General features: G+C 38.8%; 1 long non-coding RNA gene across 1 annotated transcript in view; it reads right to left on the bottom strand.

Annotated features, from left to right (window-relative positions):
- Positions 1-1824: 1824 nt before the first annotated feature.
- LOC106891388 overlaps positions 1825-7510 on the bottom strand; it is a 97946-nt gene continuing 92260 nt past the window's right edge. The window contains exon 2 of the long non-coding RNA XR_001412679.1: positions 1825-2530. This is a non-coding gene — a long non-coding RNA (uncharacterized LOC106891388). The remainder of the gene's footprint in view (positions 2531-7510) is intronic.

Genomic DNA, 7510 nt, shown 5'->3' with positions numbered 1-7510 from the left:
CAGGGCAATCCACAAGACTCACTTTTGGCAGTTCTCCTCCACCTCAGGTGATGGCAGTTGCACTCAGTCCTAACGTAACTGCTTGATTTCCATGCTGAAAAATGCCTCAAACTTAATCCAAACTTTTCCCATCGTTTAGGAACTTTGTGGAGGTTGAGTCTAACCTTCAAATCAGGCTTGTGGGGATACTTTTCCCTGTCGTGCTTCTGACTTACCACGTCACTAGAGAAAGAACATGCCAGAAAAGACTGGGAATTAACATGCTCTGAAATGTCATGTTTCCATTTGATAAGAAAAAGCAAGTAACAGCTGAAGATGACTTTAATTGCAATATCATGTAGCAGCCAAGATGATAATCTTTCATATTCACAGTTTAACACTGTAGCGCTGGTTTGACACACAGGTCCACAGCAAAGTTCATTTAATATAAATGACTGAACATCTCAGGGTCAGGAAGACAAACAAGGAAAGAGATCTTTAAAAAGTATCCAGCTTGAATTAATTCTTTTATGAGAAACTAGTGAAGACTTTTCTTCACCCTTTAGACATAATGCGATTCCTACAATGTTCATAAAAGGATTTAAATAGCCTTAGCTTTTACAACATGAAACCTAAGATACACATTAGATTTCAAAACCACACTTTTGCTTTACTTTGTAATTGTCAAAAAGTTATGAAAAATAGACCGACTTAATAAACAGCATAGGATAATAATGAGTTACCTGAGACTTCGATTCCGCTATCCTTCTGATACAGGCAACATCGTCATACAACCATTTTTTAACTTTACAACAGGTTTCCTGTCAGGATTTACCGGGCGCCGTGTCCGGGGCCCGGCAGCCGCCTGTGTGAGGAGAGGCCGGGGCTGCCCCGCGCGCCCGCTTCCAGCCGCTTCTAGCCGCTTCCAGCCGGTTCCAGAGCGGCCCCTCAGCGCGGGGCGCGGCTGAGCCAACCGGCCGAGCTGGCGGCGCCTCTGTGAAAACCCCTTCGGAAAGGGCAAAACGCCGCGTTGCCCTGAGGAGTGAGGAAAAAAGTGTAAGAAACGGCCCCGAGAGCACCGAGGTGAGGAGGAGGAGGGGCAGGAGGTGCTCCAGGTGCCGCGGTAGCGACTCCCCTGCGGGGTGTGGAGAGGCCGCTGGAGCGGGTGGGTTGGGCCTGAGGGAGCTGTGAGGAGAGGGGCGGTTTTGGACTGGCCGCAGCCCCCGCTTCCTGTCCCCCTAGGAATAGGAGTACAGGAGTTGGGAATGAAGTTGAACCAGAGAAAAAAGCTGGGGAAAGCTGTTCTGGTGATTTGGTCTTTGTTTCTTGGCATTCAACTGTATTATAAATTAAACTAATTTTCCCCAAATCAAGCCTGTTTTCCTGCGATAGTAATTGGTAGGTGACCTCCCTGTCTTCATCTTGGCCCACAGCCTTTTTCATCTTACTTTCTCCCCCCTGTCCTGTTGAGAGAAGGGGGAACGAGAGAGTGGCTGGGTGAGCATCTGGACAAGGTCACCTCACTAATGTCATTTATTTGGCACCCAATAGTAGGTCCAGCCCACAGCCCTGAAATTTGTCACATTAAGAATTTTATGCTCTGCAACTGAACTAACTGGCCATTCACAGGGTGGTATGGCCGTAAGCTAAGCTTTACCCACCACACAATAAAAACACAAACTGTATTGAACCTGTTGTTTTACCAGCAAGGGAAAACGTGTCTTTTTAAATTAGGGTCCATTTGACTGAGTTCTGGCCATTTAGAAAGAGCTTTAGTGGAGATGTGCAATGTGTAACTATCTAGACCTGAACACTGAGAAGAAAAGGACAAACAAGGAACTTGAGTATTTTCATGTCTTTACTAAATGTAGAGGACAACAACTTACTGATCAAGGTTGTTTAATACATATGGCATCACATACAAAAAACCATTCAGTCTCCACTCTATACAGTGATATTAATCTAATATGCAACATATATTTTATACAAATATGAGCAGATAATTTGGCAAAACTTTAACATTTTTTTGGCAGCCAACTTGTAGGAGTAATATTATAATAGAAAAATTGGTCATTTCTGGCACAGCGATCACACTAATGGAGTACACTGCAGGTAAGACAGGCTTGCTTCTCTTGCACTTGACCTAGATACGAAACTAAATAAAAATAAAAGTTTCAGTTAGATGTACACAAATAACAATGCTTCATGTGTGCTTCTCCCATTTGGTGCTGCTCTGCTTTGCCAAGCTGTATGGTTCCCAGCATTCAGGTGGACACTACATTCTGATGAGTTGCTCACATGTTAAGATTTTTGTACATGCCTGGACACCTCCCACTTGTGGAGTTGGTTGAGGCTGTGAAAATTTTCCAATAGGAAAAAGTTTAGAGGACAGGGCCAAGAAAATCATCACATTTCCTTTGTAAGCTCTGAAATCTTCACATATCTTCAGTTCTTATCTCAGTCCCATCATTTTCTCAGGCTTCTGGCACTGAAATTTTTTTCTGAGTGATGAAAAGTACTGCAACCGAGATACCACTTACACATGCTGCATCTGCAAAATGCAAAAAATAATCATTTGCCTGGTTTTCCTCCCAGATGTTGGTATTTTGGGGGAAAATGTTCTAGAGTTGTTCACGATCTTTGTGTTTAGCTTACATTCAACGTTCCTAAAAATTTATACCTCAGCTTGGTGATTTAGATGCAAGGACACTGCCTTAGCAGTCAACTGTAGCCATGACAGTGAATATAGAATACTTGTAATAGTTTGGTTTGTGGTTTTTTTTTTCTTTTACTTGGAAATGGCAGTATTTAAATGTAGTTACTCAATAATCATTGTGTTGTATATGTGATTACATTAAGGGTAATGATCTAGAAAAGCAGTGTTCGTAAATGGGTTTTCCCGACAAGAAGCTTTTGCTGCAAAACAGGCAATTAATCTTCAAATAGACCATGTAAAAAACAGGTGTTCAATGACATACAGATTGGTGGCATCGGTATTGAAACATCTTGTTTCATAGCATGTTGGTAGCAGTATGGAGAAAAGATAATGCATTTGAAGTTTTCCATCCAAAGCAAACCAACATCTTTATAAATAACTTTTGCTTCTCAAGACAACTCTTCATGTATCTTGAAGATTCTAACATTAGAATCTGTTAATCTGAATGGAAAACGCAGCCTAAAATTAGTTACAAACCATCTGTATCTGTCAGCTAAGTCATACACAACTTTGAAATCTGTATTCCTACTTTTTGTGTCTGAAATAGAACAAAAAAAAAAGGAGGAACATCTTTATATATGAAATCTGTGTTAAATGTTTCAAGGAGCTAACTTGCTGCTTAAGTTATGTTCTGCTGTCTAAATACTATTATCTCTCGGTAGTTGTGTCCTCCACTTTTAATCAGTTATTATCACATATTTGGATGAAAATCAAACATACCATATAAATACAAAAAAAAAAAGAAGTTTCAGCCTGAAGAATTTGATTATCACATTGGTAAATACATAACTGCTGCTCTCAGGCAGAGACAGCTGAGACACAAGTTTTGAAGTGGTCTTAGTCTAATGGTTTAACAATATAACAAATTAGAAGAAAAGTGCAAAGTATGACAGTCAATTTCTAGATCATTTAGCCTTACTCAGCATTCTCTCAGTCCAGTCTGACTATGTCATGGATACAGAGACAAAGCCTATTACAGTTGAAAGGAAAAATAATCCAGTTGCCAAGAAGGGAGTAAGATCATCAAGCCCTGAATGTGAACCTAAATACAAATTCCAACTTAGGTGTGTATAGTGAAGGAAGTTTTTATGTATTTAGGCATTTAAACGAATCTCTTATGTTGATGAGAGAGTTTTGAAATGATGATTCATTGTATTCCATTGCCAAGCCAGCTTCTGAGATGGCAAAAAAACTGGCATTGCGCTATCCAAGTTGATAAAGCTTTGCCAGTACATAGCAACAAGGAGAAGACTTGCTACCTTCTAGTAAGAAAATTATCTTCATTTTCCTTTAGTATTACTTTCAGTTATGTGTAAAGATTTGCTGCTTTGGTTTCTTTTAGGGAGAAAGTGCAGAGGTTGGCTTTTTTTTTTAGAATAGTAAACTTGACCACTTAAATTATTTAATGTTCTACATTCTTTTTTGTGACCTAAGTGCGTTTTCCTCTGTCAGAAGAGGTCAGCAGAGGTCAACACAGCAGGTGCTGAGTCTGATGGCCTTTTGCAAATTTCAGAATGTTATCAAAATTTATTTTTAAAAGGTTAAGATTTTTCTTCCACTTTCCCTGTCTAAATAATGGAATAAGCTGAAATGCCACTCTCTGCCAGAGATGTTGCCAAGTTCATAGCACTGGATAACAAACTGTCCAAGCTTTGACATCTAATCAACATCACTAATATACTTAAATGTAAAGAAGAAACAAATTATTTTAAGAATTCAACTGTCTTCTGGGTATATGTGCAGATTACACCATGTCAAATAAGGAATATCCATCTTGGAAGTTATCTTTGTGGTAAAGAAGACTAGCTATAGTTCTTAATATGTCTGACATTGACTGGAGGCATTTAAAAAATGCATATTCATCAGCAGTCCTGCTTCCTGAAATCATTTATGCACTGGTCACTGCTTAACACAAGAGCAGCTTCATAGAAATTAAATTTATGCCGATCCTTTAAATGGTTGATGTTGAAACAGATTTGCACAGTACAGTAACTGTGTTCACACAAACTCCCCATCAGTTCAAGACTCAGTCTGAGTGATTTTCAATGCAGTCTGTTCCAGGCCAAGAAGTTTAAGAACAGAAGCAAATGTCTCTTAAATTTCAGCTGATGAATGTTGTTTTCCAAAGTACTTGTCACCTGTACAGATATCCACATGCTTGATTTGTAGGCAAACTTTTTCTGCAATGCATTTGGAATGGAGTTAGGCAAATAAAGCCATTTTCAGTGCATGCTGTTAGACATTAATAAGCCTGCTATTTAGTAAGTGTTCTTCTGAATTTAAATATCGAAATTCAGAACTAGCCTTATTGGGCAAATTAAGCTTCAAAACACCAGGGTATACATATTAGGTAATATTTCCCAGCCAAAATTTACATTTTTCATTCTAATGAGATATCAATAAGCTTTGCTTCCAATGTTTACTGTATTTACTACATAGCTTAGAAATTAGTAAAAATTCTGCCCATACTATTTATAGGTTAACATTCAAAGACTGTAGCACAGAAATTTTTATAACAACCAAAAGCAAACTCATCCATCTACACTTTAATTTCCCCAAAACCTGTGATAAAAAATAGCTTATTACTCCAAAAGTATTTAATATTACAGAATAAAGTAACAATACTCCTCAATACCACAAGAAAACCCACTGTTCCAACAGGCCTTGACAAGAAGAGTTCATTTAGAGAGAACATCCAAACCTACTAATGCCCCAAAAGATTCTAATTAAAATAAATAATTAGAGAGGAAATATTTGTATATTGTATGCATACTATATGTATATAACTACATTGACCTACATAAAAATCAGTATGGAAACTACCCACTATTTTTCACAATAATAAATACTGTTCAATTATCGTCTTGGATTCTGGATACTAAAAACCCACTTTTAATTTCTTTATTCAGCTGTTTCTCTAATGTTGCCCCACCTTAAAAATGGGAGAACTCTTATATGCATAAGAGACATCCAATAAGGAAAAATAATTTTTAAAGTCACCCATATCACTATCCCCTCAAGAGGTCAGACACTGACCAGAGAATATCCTGGAAAAAGTAGTTTCTGACAGAATGATAACCAGGAAGAGCAATCTGCCATGAGCATCCACGGATTCAAAGCTAGGACTGAGAATTTGCCTTTACAAGGTAAATTCCAGGTCTCTGAAACCTGACCATGCCCCTGTAAGAACCCAGACCTGCTCCAGAGACCAACATTTCAAGGAACTTAAATGGAAAGAGGATCAAGCTCTAAATATTCATAGACTTACGATTCTTTCAAGTAATTAGCATTGAAGACTTCCATCTGGAAGGTGTACATATGATGTATACAATGTGACTATAGTGAGGTAGAGTAGCTGGCATCATCCCTCCAGAGGGAAAGCTTGGGATAGTGGTCTCGGAGTCCAGAGCTCCGAGTGCTGGAAGGCATTCCAGGCAGGAATTTCTAAATAGAAAAATCACTTTTCACTGCTCGTGTGAGTTGATTGTACCTATTGCCCTCTGGAATTGGAGATTGAGGTTTTTTCACTTTATGTTTTAGCTCCTGAGCTGTTGATCATTGTAGGATTTTCTTGTGCCTGTTACCCACTATAACCTGCATCAGTTGCAGAGTCGAGCAATGGAGACTGCGTGGCTGACCTTGTTGAAAATGAACAAAACTCAAGTTAAATTGCACAAGTCCCCTTTTGTTGGTGTCTGGAGAAAATCAGTACATCTGCTATGTTTTTATAATATATCAGGGTATATTTTGTATAATCTGTCTGGGTATTTAGGGTTTAGTCGTTGGAATTTGTCTCAGTACATGCCATCTCAGTACATGTACATCTCGGTACATCCCAGGGAATATTTTACATTAAAGCCTGGACTTCAGGCCCAGAAGAAGTTCTACGGTAAGTTTTATGTCACTGCCAACTCCATCTCCTTCTTTATTCCTCTCTAGAGCCAGTAAAATATTCAGCCTATGTGGCTGCTCAGCACGTGGCCCAGAGGGTCTGCTTGAAGTGGAACAGTTGTCCCTGAACCACTTAGGTCTTTAGCCCAATCTTCTGCCTGAGCCAGGTCCAGTTAGTTCAGGTTCCTCAAGGCCATGTCCAGTCAAGCTGTGAATATATCCCAGGATGGAGATTCCACAATTTCTGTCACTCCTGGTCCAATATTTGACCACCATTGTAGTAAAGAAAGAAATTTCTAACATTTGTTTGCAGTTTACAATTTTCTAATGTGTGTCCATTATCCTTGTCCTGTCCATGGATCCCCCCTAAGAAAAGGCTGGCTCCATCTTTTGTCTACCCTCCTGTTAGGTAGCTGTGTATCTCAATTGTCAGAAACACAACAATCCAAAGAAGGTTTCACAGTAAACCCTTTGAGGTGTCAGAGTTTTAATAGAGTCATAATCTTTATGTCATGGAAAACTCATGTCTGAAGTTAGTGGGTGACTGCAAAGTTTGAAAAGAACTGTAAATAAAAAAGAACAGCATAGGTCTCATAACATTTTGGATTTAGAGTGGGTGTCCTTCTGCCACCTGCTTATCATTCTGCCAAGGTCCAATGCACTACTTGTTTCAAAAATACACTGAATTCTGTCTTGAGTGCCAGCCCCATGACTATTTCTGGAAAATGAAAATACAATCTCTTAGGCTGCCTTTGCAAGTGTCTCTTCCTCACTCACTAGAACTTAAAGAAATTAGAAACATCTATCTTTCAATTTGCTCAAAAGATAAAATTAAGCATAAGTAACAAGAATTAACCTGGATATTAAAATGCAAAAAAAAAAAAAAAAAAAAAAAAAAAAGGGCAATTGAATTTTCCAGGGCTA

Source organism: Calidris pugnax, unplaced genomic scaffold (genome assembly GCF_001431845.1).
Source record: "Calidris pugnax isolate Ruff unplaced genomic scaffold, ASM143184v1 scaffold27, whole genome shotgun sequence".
In the NCBI taxonomy this organism is placed as follows: domain Eukaryota; kingdom Metazoa; phylum Chordata; class Aves; order Charadriiformes; family Scolopacidae; genus Calidris; species Calidris pugnax.
The sequence above is the reverse complement of the archived record's forward strand: the minus strand, read 5'-3'. Positions and strand labels throughout refer to the sequence as shown.